The 14981-nt window shown below is 41.4% G+C and overlaps 1 protein-coding gene across 1 annotated transcript in view; it reads right to left on the minus strand.

Annotated features, from left to right (window-relative positions):
* lingo2 (leucine rich repeat and Ig domain containing 2) overlaps positions 1 to 14981 on the minus strand; it is a gene marked incomplete at its 3' end in the record, with an annotated part of 308227 nt that overhangs the window by 231466 nt on the left and 61780 nt on the right. The window lies entirely within an intron of this gene.

Consider the following 14981-nt stretch of genomic DNA (forward strand, 5'->3'; position numbering starts at 1 on the left):
TAAATATGTTCATTGGTCGCACCAGTGTACAGTATGTACCTTACACCTTGCAGGTCTGTCTACTGTACAGATTGTGTGTAATGTATGTGTGGGTGCACGTACATTATATGCTGGTGCACATGAAAAAGTTATGCGTACCAGTGCAACTAAAAGGTTAGTCTGGAGCTCTGCTAAATGAACATCCAGTAATCTATCCACCCTCAGTATTTACTGTAGATGCATGCATCCAATTGTTAATATAATTATGCATCAACCTGTTCTCATACACATATCTATCCAAGCTCTTACTGCAGCCTAAATCACTTCCTGACATGGCCATGTTGCTGAGTAACAGTATTGATTTTCTCCTTTTTTAAGCTCCCTTTGTTGTAAGGTATGGTACAGTATCTCAGTTGGCTGGTACCCATACATTTTTCTTTTCCGCGCCCGCTCCCTTTTTACTTTTAGAAGAGTGCTTTTGTCTGAAGAGAAAGCCAACTTTTGTATCAATATCTCGCTATTTATTTATTTTATATAGATACATTTAATGCCATGTAGCTTCAGGAGCTATTGTTTTTGTTCTATTGTGTTGTTTTTTCTCTGTGATGGTGGTATGTAGTTGAAGCCTGAAGGTTAAGTAACTGCTTTGTCACATATAGTACTAATAATTTTGACTTTATTAGTAAGTTAATTCAGTAATAATAAATAGAAAGAATAATTGAAAGGGACACAAGGGTTCAGGGTCAGGCAATCTGGGAACCCATTTGATGAATACAAAATGTGTGATTAGGGTTCAGTTAACACAAGTGATTTATGTTTTATTCATAACATGAAAAGTGTAGCTGCATGTGAAGGTTTATACACTTAAATAACCACTTAAACCCAATATCCTTAGTTGACCGGAGTCCCCAGGAGTCTATACTAAGCCCCATCTTTTTAAGCTCGTTGTGAGCTTATGAATCTGCTATTTTCACCAAGTATTCACCACAGAATAAGGTACACTAGTGTTCCTGTAGTGAATATGAGATTGTTATTGAGACTTTTGCAGAATAGAAAAATGCCTGTGCGATCATTTTGAATTTTCTGAGATATTATCCCATGTGAAATTGTTTAAAATAATATGACAAATATTATTATTATACTCAAACTGTATTCAGCATGATGTCTCGCAAGTTATCTAGCATTAAAAAAGTAAAAAAGTTCTGAAATGATAAAACAAAAGGGTTTAATCAATATCTTCACAATTTCACAAGCTTAAAAAAAGCCTAGTAACCAGGGCAGATGCAGTTTGAGAAACGAAAACGAAAACCAGAAACCAGTGGGAGCAGAAATGAAAATAGAAATGTAATCATCTTTAATTGTTCCTAAATTTGAAATCTCCATTAACGGTTAAATAAGAAACATTATGTTGGTGGTGGAACACAAGAGCAAAAACATTAAAACATGGGTTCTGCTCAGAACAAACTGAAACATTCTGCAAGTGACACTTCAAAAAAGAAACCCCACATAGTTTTTATAGCCCAGTGTGCAAAATAAGGCGAGGATGAAAGAATTTCATGATGAAAGATAAAAGTAATGTGAATATACAGTGCAGTATAAAGCAAACATGACTAATGGCACAGTCGGGGATTAATTCTACAGGAGATGAAATCCAATTCCCCGCGCCACTTATCTCCAACTTTATCATTGGTTTTCTTGCTGCGGGCAGGTCAACAGCACTATATTGGAGCGCTATGTCTTGTGTTTCCGTTAAATGTCTTTGCCCAAAGGTAGAATGCCAGTCACTGAAACTGGCTGTTCTTCTGGATGAAGAACACATGCCATTAAGTGACCGCAGCACAAGCTTCCCCTTAGACAATCACATAAACCCTTTCTGTGTGTGTGGTTTACAGTTGGAACTTGGGAGCACAAGGACACAAAGTCATGGGTCAAAATAATTTGCTCCTCCAAAAAATGTAAACTATGTCATTTATGTGAGCACTATTTATTTCAGCTGGAACTATGGACAGCCAGAGTTGAGGTGGGGTGGTCCATCGCTCTCTTTGCCCCTGCGAGCGAGCCATGAAGCATCCACTACCTCCGGGGCACTTGAGAAGCTCACTTAAAGACATCAATACTCTGGGAAATGAGACACAGAGTGATGGTTTCAGAGGCTGAGGAGTGAGATTGCTGTCTGGGATGCCCATACATCTTATTTAAGGTGTTGCTGTTCGATGCAGCAGAGTTAATCGACTGAGATGCTTTCTCCATTGTTGGAAAACCAAACTGCAAAAAGGGGTGTGTGCAGCTGGTCAGCCAACAGCCAAATGGACAGAGCAATACCATGAGCAGAATTACTCTAGCTGAAATGTAACAGGCCTACTTTGCTCTTCCATCTGCAGTCTTCTGCAGTTGTACTGTAGTGTGTCCAAAGGAATAAAGTCTGGAAACTGTGGCTTCATATTTCACACAAAAATATTGCATCATTGATCCAGAAATAGAAATTACAATTTGGAACCAACTGTAGTCCTTTTAACTGGAAGGATACATAGGATACAATTAGAGAGCTGAAATGTCAATTCACATGGGCCATAATAATAGGCAAATTTATGTTTGTCCAAGGTCATTGTAGCATCTTCCCATTCTACTTAGCCTGGATAATTAATGTAAGTTTGACTTAATGAGTTTCAAGTTAATCTGTGGTCAAGGCATTTGTGTGTGAGGAATTGCATTTCAATTGGCCCAGTATCCTCACCAAATAGAACTTGCCCTTGACGTTCTGTCAGCATTGTTAATAGATTATTCTACATCCGCTCCAATTAACTCAAACTCCTTCAATATAATGAAGTTTCAACACATCCTCACCCTGTCTGCAGCAGAAGATATTCTAGTGTATACATGAGGAAAAAAATGTGTCCCCATCATACTGAATATTCAGATCATTTCCCCAACTCTCTCCTGGAACATTGCGCTGTCAATCAAATGTCAGATATGCAGTCCTTTCCTGTCATATCCCTCCTTATTGCCTCTGCAACAAAAACGACACATGTACTGGGAATACAAATCGTCTGGCACAAGAGAGGGAGAAGAAGAGAGACCAGAGACTAGGAGATAGCTAGCATGAGTCAGTGAAAAAAGGCTCACGGTTTGCTTATGACAAAATAGGCCACAAGCTGCAGGCTGTATCAATTTCCCATTGTGTGTTGAGTGTTTGCATCATAGGAACTGAAAGTAATTCAGTATGAAAACGCTACGACCCAAAGGCTGAACTGCTCGGCCTCGAATCGGTTTGTTAAATATGACATGATATTTTGCTCAACTGACTCATAAAATGTGTGCCTTGCCAGGCAATGTTAGGAGGTCCAAGAAGACGTCTCTTTTGTGTCTTCTGGAATGCTCTCAAATGATTGATTAGCCTGTCACCAATGTGCCACTGAGTGTGCCGTTCTCCATTCTGTTATCGGCTGAGCTCAAATTTATGCATCACTTCTGTTATCTCCGCATTCACATTTGACCCGACAGGCAACAGATTTCTGCTAAGCTTTCGAAGTGACATTAAGTAGCATCACAGAGCCAGAAGCTGAGAGGAGGGATTTGCTGCTCCGATGTCAGAGGGGGGAAAAAAACTGCAATGCTCAAGCAGTAAAATTTGTAGTGGTGTCAGATCGATGAGATCGATAATCACTTCTCTCGTACGTTTACTTTTAAGTTACTGGCAAGAATAGTTATCGATGGCTCTCACTGGGTTTCAACAAACTAGATAAATGCTAATATCAGGTCTGTGGATGGATGGCTAAATAGACCAATTAATCAAAATTATTAGATTTTTAAAGGACCACTTTCAGTTTTTCTGGCATACAGTACACCACATTTTACGGGTGAGGGTGCTCAGTAGGACAAGCTTAAGAGCCTAACTTTTTTGCGCCTGCCTTTATGTATCTGTCTTCCTTTTATTCTTATCCTGTCGCTTTGTCTCCGATACTTTTGTCTTTACATCCCTTCACAAGGCTAAGAGGCAAAATAAGGTCTAACCTTATTCTGGCTCCCGCTGTTGAGCTGTGTGCTACTTCACCTACAGTAATAAATCTCATCATGCTCTGCCAACCCCTCACTCAGTGGCATAATGGTGCTGATTGTCAGATTGCTGCTAGGTCCTCCGATGCAGAAGTCTCAACCCTCACAGCAACTGCTGGGGTCTGTGAGGGATTCAGTCTGAATCTCATGTGTTGAGAGAGCGAGAGAGGGGTTTTGCATGAGCAGACAGACAGCTGGTAACATCCAAAAGGATTTGAAAACAAAATTGACACCTCGGTCGGAGATCATCCTGCACGTGTTAGATGGCATAATTTAAAGGGACAACATCACAATTTTCAACATCATCTCATATTTGTTTGCAGGGATAACATTCCATTAGCAGCCATATAAACTGAGCAGTCTACTGTGTGTCTCTGAAACGCTGCCAAATGTTGTGCTGAAAAGTGCCAGGACCGCAAAATGCATCATGGGAATTGTAGGCACACAGTGAAAGCCAGAAATAGATAGAAAGGGGAATTGTATCCGTCAGCACGTCAACATTGATTGATAGTGTCCTTTCAAGGTTCAAGGTATTGTTTATTATGTTTGTGGGTTGGGATATATGCCTGTTTGTTCTCTCTCCTCTCTGTCATCTTCATCACAGGTCTCCTGTGATTGGTCCGGCCATCGACTGCACTCTGTTATTTCATTGGCTTATCCAGCCCTGGTTCCTGGCATCAGCCAATCGATAGATTCCACATAAAGTACTATAGAGCTCACCTGTGCCTGACTGCAGCTCTAATGGTCTCACTCACACTACTGCAGCAACTTCTTTGTGTACTTGCTATTTGCTGGACATGTTGGTTTCTCAACCCCCAACTTCTGTAATTGTTTTCCATTGTTAGTCTGTCCATTTGTGCCGTTTGGAAGAGGGACTAGGTAATTTTTGGTTTACCTTGTATGCTACAATCACTGTAAATAGACTGTGCTATGCATAGTCACACACCCTTCAGTTTGGTAAATAAAACAAACACCCATAGTAAACTGAAGTATTCGATTTTACCCTGATACTGTTTTTAGTGATACCTCCCCTCAAGACTATGGCCTAGCCAGATTGTGTGTGTATGTGCACGTGTGTGTGTGTGTGTGTGTGTGTGTGTGTGTGTGTGTGTGTGTGTGTGTGTGTGTGTGTGTGTGTGTGCCTTTGCTTGGGTCATTCCCACTGGTTATTCCAGTCATGGCATGTGCTGAAATATGCATTTGAGTGTGCACATAGTTACAGTATGGCCACAGAGAACTAAAGTACATTCAGTTCGCTTAAATTGAATTAGGAAGGTTTCTGCAGAACCTCTCCTCTTGCATTGTCTTTACCAGGCGCTGTGGGGACAGAGTAAATCCACTTTGATAAAAAGCGTGTTTTCTTCCAGAGGATAACAACTGCACACTAGTACATCTAAATCTTATTGCTACCACTTTGCCTCTGCCTAGGGCCACATTAAACCTGTCTCGAAGTAGAATTGAAGGTCTCAGTCTTCATTGAGTGGAAGTTGCACTGTTACTGAAAATGTATATAAAACAAGCTACAGTATGCTAATGCATGTATTCCATTGTTATCAGATGAACCTTCTTCTTAACTCAACACCGTAGGGAAAAAAATAAATGAGTCCCCTAATCCAGAGACAAACAAAGTAATCTTAGAAAGTAAACAGAGGAGGAAACCTTAGTGATATGTTCGCGGAAATGTCAAGCACGCACCCTTGAAATAGGTGGCAATTTGATCACTTTGAAATATGAATCTCACATCTCCTGTTTGGAAACTGTAGCCAATATTGATTATCCCCGGCTCCTTTTGAAACAAACGCTTCAAATATCTCTTTACTCCAATGAACTGGACATACATGCTCCAAAGAGGCTTTTGTTTCTGTCTCAGAGGACCAAAGTATGCTATTCATAATAGCGCGCGTACACACACACACCCCCCCCCCCCCACACACACACACACACACACACACACACACACACACACACACACACACACACACACACACACACACACACACACACACACACACACACACACACACACACACACACACACACACACACACACACACACACACACACACAATTTTGAGATGCATTGACTATGACTGCAGATCTCACTGACCCTTCTTTCTAGCCTGGCTAGCGGCTATCAGTCTGTCTGTCCTTAGGTCAGTCTGTCCATCAGACACAGCATATCTCGAAAACTACTGGCTGGATTAACACAGAATTTGCTGTGCACCTTCAGGCTCACTGGAGGATGACGATGACCCTTACTTATGTTGGTCACCCAATCCATGGCCTTTCCTCTAGCACCACCATAAGGCCAAAACTTCCACTTGCACAAAAGATATTTTTTCAAAAGTTCTATTTGCACGCAAGATAGCGATTATATCAACATTTAAAGGGTGGATTGCCATGAGACTTGCTGGGCGCATTCATGCTGCCCTGAGGCCTACCATGAACCAAAATATTTCAGTTACCCCATAATTTTTTCTCTGGCACCGACCGTATCCAGCTTTTTCCATTTGGTACTTCGCTTTAAAGTTTATTTCGCTTTAAAGTTTATTCTGTTGTTTACAATGCTAGGCCAATGCATGTTTGGAACATTGCCTGTTGGGAACACATGCCCTACAGTTATGCAATACCCATTGTACCCTTTGTCAGAGTACTTGGAGGCCAGTCTATGACATCAGTATGTTGTCATAGGGATGACATCAGGGATCTCCAAATATGGGCATAAAAGGGACACAGACAGATGCAGAGATTTGCGGATTCAAATTTAGTTCCAGACAACTGCTTATCCAAATCACTTCCTCGGTGATTCTGCAATTCCTACCAAGTTTGAGGTTAATTGGTCAGATGGTTCTCGGGATATGTGATGGGACACACAATGTTTGTCAGTTTGGTCCAGCTGTGTGTAAGGACCAGCACAGCCTTTAGGGACCACTAGTGGGCCTTTTAGACTTTTAGTACTTTAGTCACTTTAGCAAGCAAAAGAATACTGAGATGGCGAGGAGAGTTAATCGTCACATCTGGTGAAGTAGAGGATACAGCCCTTGGCTCTATGGAGCTATGCAATTAACATACATAGCTCAATTATGCTGTGATGTTCAGTTGGCTAATTAGTTACTGAGTCAAAGCAGACCAGGAACGGGATTGCCTATGCAAATAACTACTTTCATTAATGTATGATATATAGTAGCCTGCCTCTGTGGCACACATACAGTATTATACATATAGGTAGAGTTTAAGTGTTTAAATGCTGTACAACCCAGGGCTACAGCCACAGAATAATGCCATATGCCAAACCCCCTCCCCCTGTCTCTATCTTTCTTTCTGTCTGTATGTATAATATATATAATATATAGAAGAGTAGTACACACACACGAATGCATGCACGCATGCACGCACGTGCGCACGCAGCATGCAGGCGTGCTTGTGTGTTTTGATGGCGGCAGTGAGCCACAAGCAGTTAAAATGTCTATTGTTGCTCCATCCATACCTTGTGGCAGACAGCAACGAGATGAAGGGAGAGAGAAGGAAGAAAACCCCAGAAAGATTTACAGTTCAATTACTGCAGCTAAGAGTCATTGTCAGGCTGTCGGAAGAGGGCACAAAACCCCAAATTATACCTCAGGGACACATACATCCTCATGGCCTTTGGCAGTGGACAGTTGCTCTTATAGACCATCACATGGTCATCCCAAGACTGGAAGAAAGACGGCAAAAAACAACAACAATAAAACTAAACATGTTTGGGAGCCTGCCTGTGTGTGTGTGTGTGTGTGTGTGTGTGTTTATTTACTGCAAAAACATACTGTAACAAAAGATACTGTGGAATCTGAGCCTCTCTATTTTCCCATTAGTGGTTCCTGTTAGATTTCACATTTGTTTACAAAAGTCATTCAAAGGTTACTTACCTGCATAATCCAATCAATGTTGGCTAAACATCATTGTGTGCTTAATAAGTCATGGACATAAGCCACGGACATTTGCCTTCCATTTGTAAATCAAATGTATTTTCCAGGAACTATTTTCGTCTAGACTTCAAATTATTCTGCACTTTAAAATCCATTAAAACGGAACAATAACATAACTTGAACAATAAATAACTGTGCAATGAAATTTAGTGTGTTGGGTTACATCTCATCATGGAAGTTTCAAAACTTGATTTTCATAGTGTACTGAAATTAAAGGAAGCAGAGGCTTCCTTAAATCTTGTATGCTTGTATGCTTTGGAATGGTCGGTAATGTCACTGTGTCATAAAGTCATTGGAGTAAACATGCCAGACCATTGGTGTGGTCCTTTAACTTTCCCAGCTGGAGTTTCATTTCTGCTCTCATGTGGGATGATTAATGAGACGACAGAAATGTACGAGTAATGCTGGAAATGTTATGATTGATAACAACACAGCACCATGCTAAAATAAGATGAAGTGTGTTCGTCTCATTGTGTCCTCTGATGAACTGCCATGAAACAAAAGGAATATGTTGAGTGTTACCTTTAATCAATCATTGTGATTGATTAAAGGATGAATTTCTCCAGTGCCACTCTTGTTTGTTTTACTGTGTTACTGCCTTTGTGTTTTCATAGATTTTCTTATCTGTATGTGTCCTTTGTGCTCTGTTCATTTTTGCTAATAAGAAATGTATGAATACTTCACATTTCCGCCAAAACAACAATCAAATCTACAATATAATCAGAAAACCATCCTCCAAGATTTCTCACGTTTTCCACTCGCATGCGGTTTCACTCGTAAAAGCAAGGCACTGCCACAGTAAAAATGAAATGGAGATGACATAAGCAAACCAAAAAGGACTCAAGTTATACACACACACACACACACACACACACACACACACACACACACACACTCAGCGGTATTCAGGTGGTACTACTCTATTTGATGTGTGGCCGTGGTATTCAGGCGGTACTACTCTATTTGATGTGTGGGCGCTATTCAGATGGTACTACTGTATCTGCGCTGATTAGAGCAATGGTCACCGAGTTATGGCCATTTGAAATGCTAGAAACTGCTGTAACACTGCTGTATACAGTATGTGTGCAATTTAGGTTTATTTAGTTACTGTGAAGTATTTTTTATGATTTATGAACTTGTTAAGTATACTTAAATTAATTACGTTTTACTTACTTTAATTACTTTTAGGTATTTTACTCCAAATAGTAAATTTTAAGTATTTTACCCAAGTTATTAGTTATTTGTACACAGTTTAGTGACTTTAAGTACTTTTACTTAAAGTAGTTACTTTGTCTGACTGAAGTATTTTTACTAGTCCACTCTCATTCTGGCCTTTACCAATGCCTTCAACATTGGCAAAAGCCCCTCCTCTGAAACATTCAACACTTGATTTTTCCTGCTTTTGTGAGAGAGAGAGAGAGAGAGAGAGAGAGAGAGAGAGAGAGAGAGAGAGAGAGAGAGAGAGAGAGAGAGAGAGAGAGAGAGAGAGAGAGAGAGAGAGGCGTGTGTGTGTGTGTGTGTGTGTGTGTGTGTGTGTGTGTGTGTGTGTGTGTGTGTGTGTGTGTGTGTGTGTGTGTGTTGCAAGTTAGCACACATGCAAGTTAGCATGTTAGTGCATATATTGTAAGTATATTGGTAATGTATTTTTTATGCCTGTGAGTGTGCGTGCGTGTCTGCATGTGCGCGTAACTGCGTATATGCACTCGTGAGCACACATCTCCGAGACCTCCATTAACACAGCAGGCCCCTCCGCCCTGCCAGGAGGCCGCTCTACAAACACGCTCCAAGTAATGCTTCCTAATCGTGTGTGTGGGAAAAAAAGCAAGCTGCTGAAAAATACATGCTTCTTCTGGGATCACAATGTGCCGGAGGAGAGCCAGGCCCAACATGAAGCCTGTGGCTGGAATCAAGTAATCTCGCATTGCCAGAGGATCAGAGATCGCCGCACGATACGTCTGCTGACATCTAAATTCAATATCGTTTCTAAAACTGGATGGAAACAACTCTGAGATATAAAAAAAAATAAAAGAAAATAGAACTGCATTGCAGAACCAATGCAAAGGCTGGGCGGTGACAGGATTGGTTTCCAAAGCAGTAGGTATGTGTTTGTTAGCAGCCGTTGGGGTTAGCGGTTAGTCTGACTTCTGAGGGAAGGGAAAGAAACATCGGCTGAGGGAATATAGGTACTGTATGCTTCCCTATAGCAACTACACGAAAGGTTAAAGGTTTAGAGGTTAACGGACATACAGTATGTCCGTCGGTAGGTGGAGATCTCTGATCATCTGGCAACGTGAGGCTAGAGATGAAGTGACTGGAAAAGTGGTGGTGTGGACGTGGCACTGTTAGTGGGAGCTCCGGCAGCAGTGGTGGTGGGAGTAAGGATTTGCTGCAGTAATTGAAAGTGAGTGAAAGGGAGACAAGTAAGAGTGGGTGGAGGTGGGGGTTCGCGGTAGGTGGGGGAAGGGGGCCTGTCACAGAATGTTTGGAAAGTGCTTGATGGGGGAAGTGCCACCGCGTCGGATGGCTGACATCAAAATGGGGGCTAGTGGCGCCATGGCATCGTTCTCCTCGATCCTCAAACAGAGAAAATGGCTATGATTGAGAGTTGGGCTTATTGAGGAAAAGGAGACGACCAACAACACAGTGGCATGTCCTTGGTCAGTCACCCCCATGGTCGCCGATGTCTCCAGATATTTAGAGAGAGAGAGAGAGAGAGAGAGAGAGAGAGAGAGAGAGAGAGAGAGAGAGCTGATAGGGTGCATACAGTGGAGAAAGGCATCAGTGCAAGGGGGAATGTCCTTTTACAAGCGTGTCCCCAGTCACTTTGCCTTAGTGTGTTAAGTATATTTAATCTAAGAAGTGTTCCAGCGCACTAAGGCAATCCAAGATTGAGTTAATTCAACATTAATGAGCACACTCAAACTCTACAGCTGTATCCCTGGCAGCATGGTAAGCACGGGTAAACATTCTTACACTAATCTATCTACATCTGAATACACCATGCAGTTCCTTTCCCATGTGCATTATTTTTTACTTTCAATCACAACATCCTGAAATAAACATGGTGGAGTGCTTAGAAGAATCGTGAAGAATCGTGGCAATACGGCTGAGCTCAGTTTCTGTCATCACTTTAGCTTTTGTGTTTCTATCGTGTTTCTATCATGTACTCAAAATACACTGACTGCCGCTAACAGTGTGTCACTTATTATTTGACATCAGTGTGTTCCATTTGTAACTTGAATGTCGACAAGGCTGTTTTTCTCAGCATAAATCCCAAAGACTGGATTAACAAAGATGAAAAATGCATCTTAACTCCGGGTGGGGGTGTTGTTTGTGTGTGCATTGGAATTATGGCTCATCATAACTATTGAAGGCTAATTAATAATGATTTCCACTAAACCCCACACACACACACACACACACACACACACACACACACACACACACACACACACACACACACACACACACACACACACACACACACACACACACACACACACACACACACACACACACACACAGTAATAGAATAGAAAGAATAAGGGTGTTTTGGGGTGTTGATGTAGATAGTGTGTACTGTAAGAAGGTGGACGCAATGTTTACTGGATTACGCCTTGAAACGGGATGCTGCTCCAGACAATGATTTATGAAAGACAGGATTACAAATGTTTCTTGGCCACGAAAATGGTGGATTTCAAAACAGGTAGACACATACTAGGTTCGATCTTTGCAAAGCATGAGAAATCATTTGGTATTACAGAACGCCAAGAGGATTTTGGACCATACAGCGGTTACAAGAAGAATGTTTGCTGTCCTTCGATTATTTTCAAGACCCACTTTGGTGTGTGAGAGTGAGAAAAGGAGACAAGTAAGAGTGGGTAGAGGTGGGGGTTCGCTGCAGGTGGGGGGAGGGGGGGCGTGGGTGGTGTTAGATAGGTCTGTCACAGTCGGAGAGAGAGAGAGAGAGAGAGAGAGAGAGAGAGAGAGAGAGAGAGAGAGAGAGAGAGAGAGGGGGTGCTTTAGGGGGTGAAGCTGAGCAGAGAAGCTTGCTTCTGCCCCTACCTGCCCAGGCAATTGCTTGTTGCATAAACTATCTTTGGGGAAATTATTGGAGGGCATCGTCACTGGCTCTGCCCACACGAGAATCTTCGTGTTTGCAAATACAACCGTTGAGTGCCAAAAACGAGAATTCTGTTTTTTTCCCCATTTTTTTTCACAAGGGGCGCTCTAACGCAACTTATGAATTATCCTAGGTCCCTTTAAAATTGAATGGACGGATGTGAAAAAACGTCACTTCCGTCCGCTCCAATGATTGGAGAAAAAGGTCCATATCTCCATATCTTTTTACAGTGGTCAAAACAAGCCATTTTCAACGTGCGATCACTCTGCAATGGCGGATCGCGGTAGAAACATTATTGTTCCAGTCGTTAGACTGGGCCCTCGGCCATCGCCCAGAGACCCTTTGTTTACATCCGGGTCCTCGTGGAGGCTTCTGCAGTTCTAAAACGATCGGCGCAAACGGTAAGAAACGCTGGCCCTGGATGTACCCTGTTTTAAAAAACCTCTGGCACTCGATGTGTTAACAATCCACGTTAATGAATTGTTAAATTATGTAAATCCACTTTTTTTTAAAAACTTTGTACCTTGGATAACCTACGAAACTCTCAGAATCTGCATTAATACTAGAAAAAGACCCAGCTACCTACACTGTTGTTTGCCAAATTTATTGCTCAAGTGTTTCAATCAATCAATCAATCAATCAGAAATTATAGCTTTCACCGGAAAATAAGTGTTCAGTCTATCTATATAATTGAAAGAGCAGTGCCTGCTTAGTAGTGTCTCACTCTTGGCACAACAATGGCACTGCAATTGTTTTATGATGTTGTACACTTTGTCCTTGTACAATGAGTAACAGCTACCGGACAATGTAGCCTCACTACTGCAGACATGTACAGTATCTCAACACATGCTCTTTCTAGAATGCGTTTGATGGGAAAACAAGGCTGACTCATTAACTTGAGGGTCTTATTCAGTAATGCACAGATTCTCTCTGGTGTCTGACACTAGACTTCTTCCCCCCTTGACTCTCTCACAGTGGTAAGAAGCTTTTTAGCAGTAGTGTCTGTCTCTTCAGCAGAAGGGTGAGTAGCATTATGTGGGGACATCTTAACCACTTCAAACCCATTACAGTACTTTGTTGTCCGGGGTCCCTCAGAGATCTGTATGTGACCCACTCGTCACCCCCCCCCCCTATAAAATCTCTACTCCGAAATCGGCTATTTTAGCTGAACGTTCGCCTATCATGACATGCGCGGAATAGGGACGCTATGGTTCAAGTAGGCCTGTCACAATTATTACATAATCGCCTAATCGCAATTATTAGAGATAATCGCTCTATATATATATATATATACATATATATATATATATATATATACATATATATATATATATACATATATATATATACATATATATATATACATATATACATATATACATATACATATATATATATATATATATATAAAAAAGAGGTTCTAGTCATAATTGCTTGTGCCTGAGAGGTTTCTGTTGCACCGCACTGTGCAATGTCTGTACTCCTCCAGTGCAATCTGGTACCACTGAATGGGCACAGTGGCTGGTGCAACCTTTGCTCCTCTGTTATCGTGTTTAGCACAATGGTGAGGATTTGTACTAGAGGAAAGGCTTTAATGAATTTGGATTGTCACCCCCACCCCGAGGCTGTGTTCACCCTGACCAACCTCCTGTGTCCCTCTGTTTAGCCCCGGGGCCATAAGTGTTTGTGCCTCCATTTCCAGAGTCTTGCTATTGAACAGCAAACTGCCAGTGAGTTGTTGTGTCAACCACTATGGCAGCTTTGTAATGAGCTGTGATACAAGTTCACATTATTTGTAAAATATGACCACTTAAAAAAAGAAAAGAAAGGCATGGTATAGTTTTATAACATGTTATAAACATATGCAATGTTTTGAGATATCGGGTGATTATTCAAGCTATGCATTCACAAAAGCCTTAAGTTGGTGACCTTATGCCTGATTTATATTTGGTTGCGCACAGGTGTCATGCACCAAAAATAAAAGATCTACAATCTTGTAGATTGGTATAACTCAGGGATCTATCTTAGTTGCATTTTAGCACACATTCACACAGTGTTCCAAACCATGTGTAGGTATCTGATTTGTATGCAAATGAGCTAAGGTTCTGATTGTATAGATTCATGCCCATGAGCATCCAAACACACTTCATGAGCAGCTCAGTAGGGGAAGCAGCAAACAGGAAACTCCATGCCAACATCCATTTGTATTTTATCGCATCTTTTCTTAATGCTGACTTGCCAGGGATGTGTCAAAGTTATTTCTGAATATGCTCCCACTGCTCGCATTCATACTGCATTTGAAGGCGAAAAGAACAGCGTGTGGGCCTATTTTGAAAAGCCACCCACTGATTCACCCACTTTCCATGCACCTGTGGGTGTGTGCAGGCCTAGAGAACTACCATCTTCAAGATGAGAAATGGATGCAATGGGAAAATGCAAGAAGCTTCCTCAAATATCACAGTGTTTCAGTGTGTTCAAATCTCTTTTCTTTGATAGTGAGGTACAGTATAGGTGATGAGAAACAAAATGAGGGTTTACTGTAATCAACTGCAGGAAAGAAGTGCATAGATAGAGGCTCATTATGTTGGTTTGAAGAGAGTTACCAGTGGTTAGAATGGACAATTATTTTTATTCTTTTTTTTGCTAGCTTTTCAGGGAATCATTTCTACCACCACATAAAACATGGATATTCTATGTTTTGCCAAGGAGGAGGTGGTGATAAATCACGTCACTTCACAGATCCGCTAGACCCTATAAAATTATTGATGCCCAAACCTTATTGATTTTCTCGTGTCAATAACTTCGGAACTGGGGCAGTAATAGAACTGGTTTCCGCTCCCCATCCCTAGTGATAACATCAC

This window comes from Gymnoscopelus braueri (genome assembly GCF_963280865.1).
Source record: "Gymnoscopelus braueri genome assembly, chromosome: 20".
Taxonomy (NCBI): domain Eukaryota; kingdom Metazoa; phylum Chordata; class Actinopteri; order Myctophiformes; family Myctophidae; genus Gymnoscopelus; species Gymnoscopelus braueri.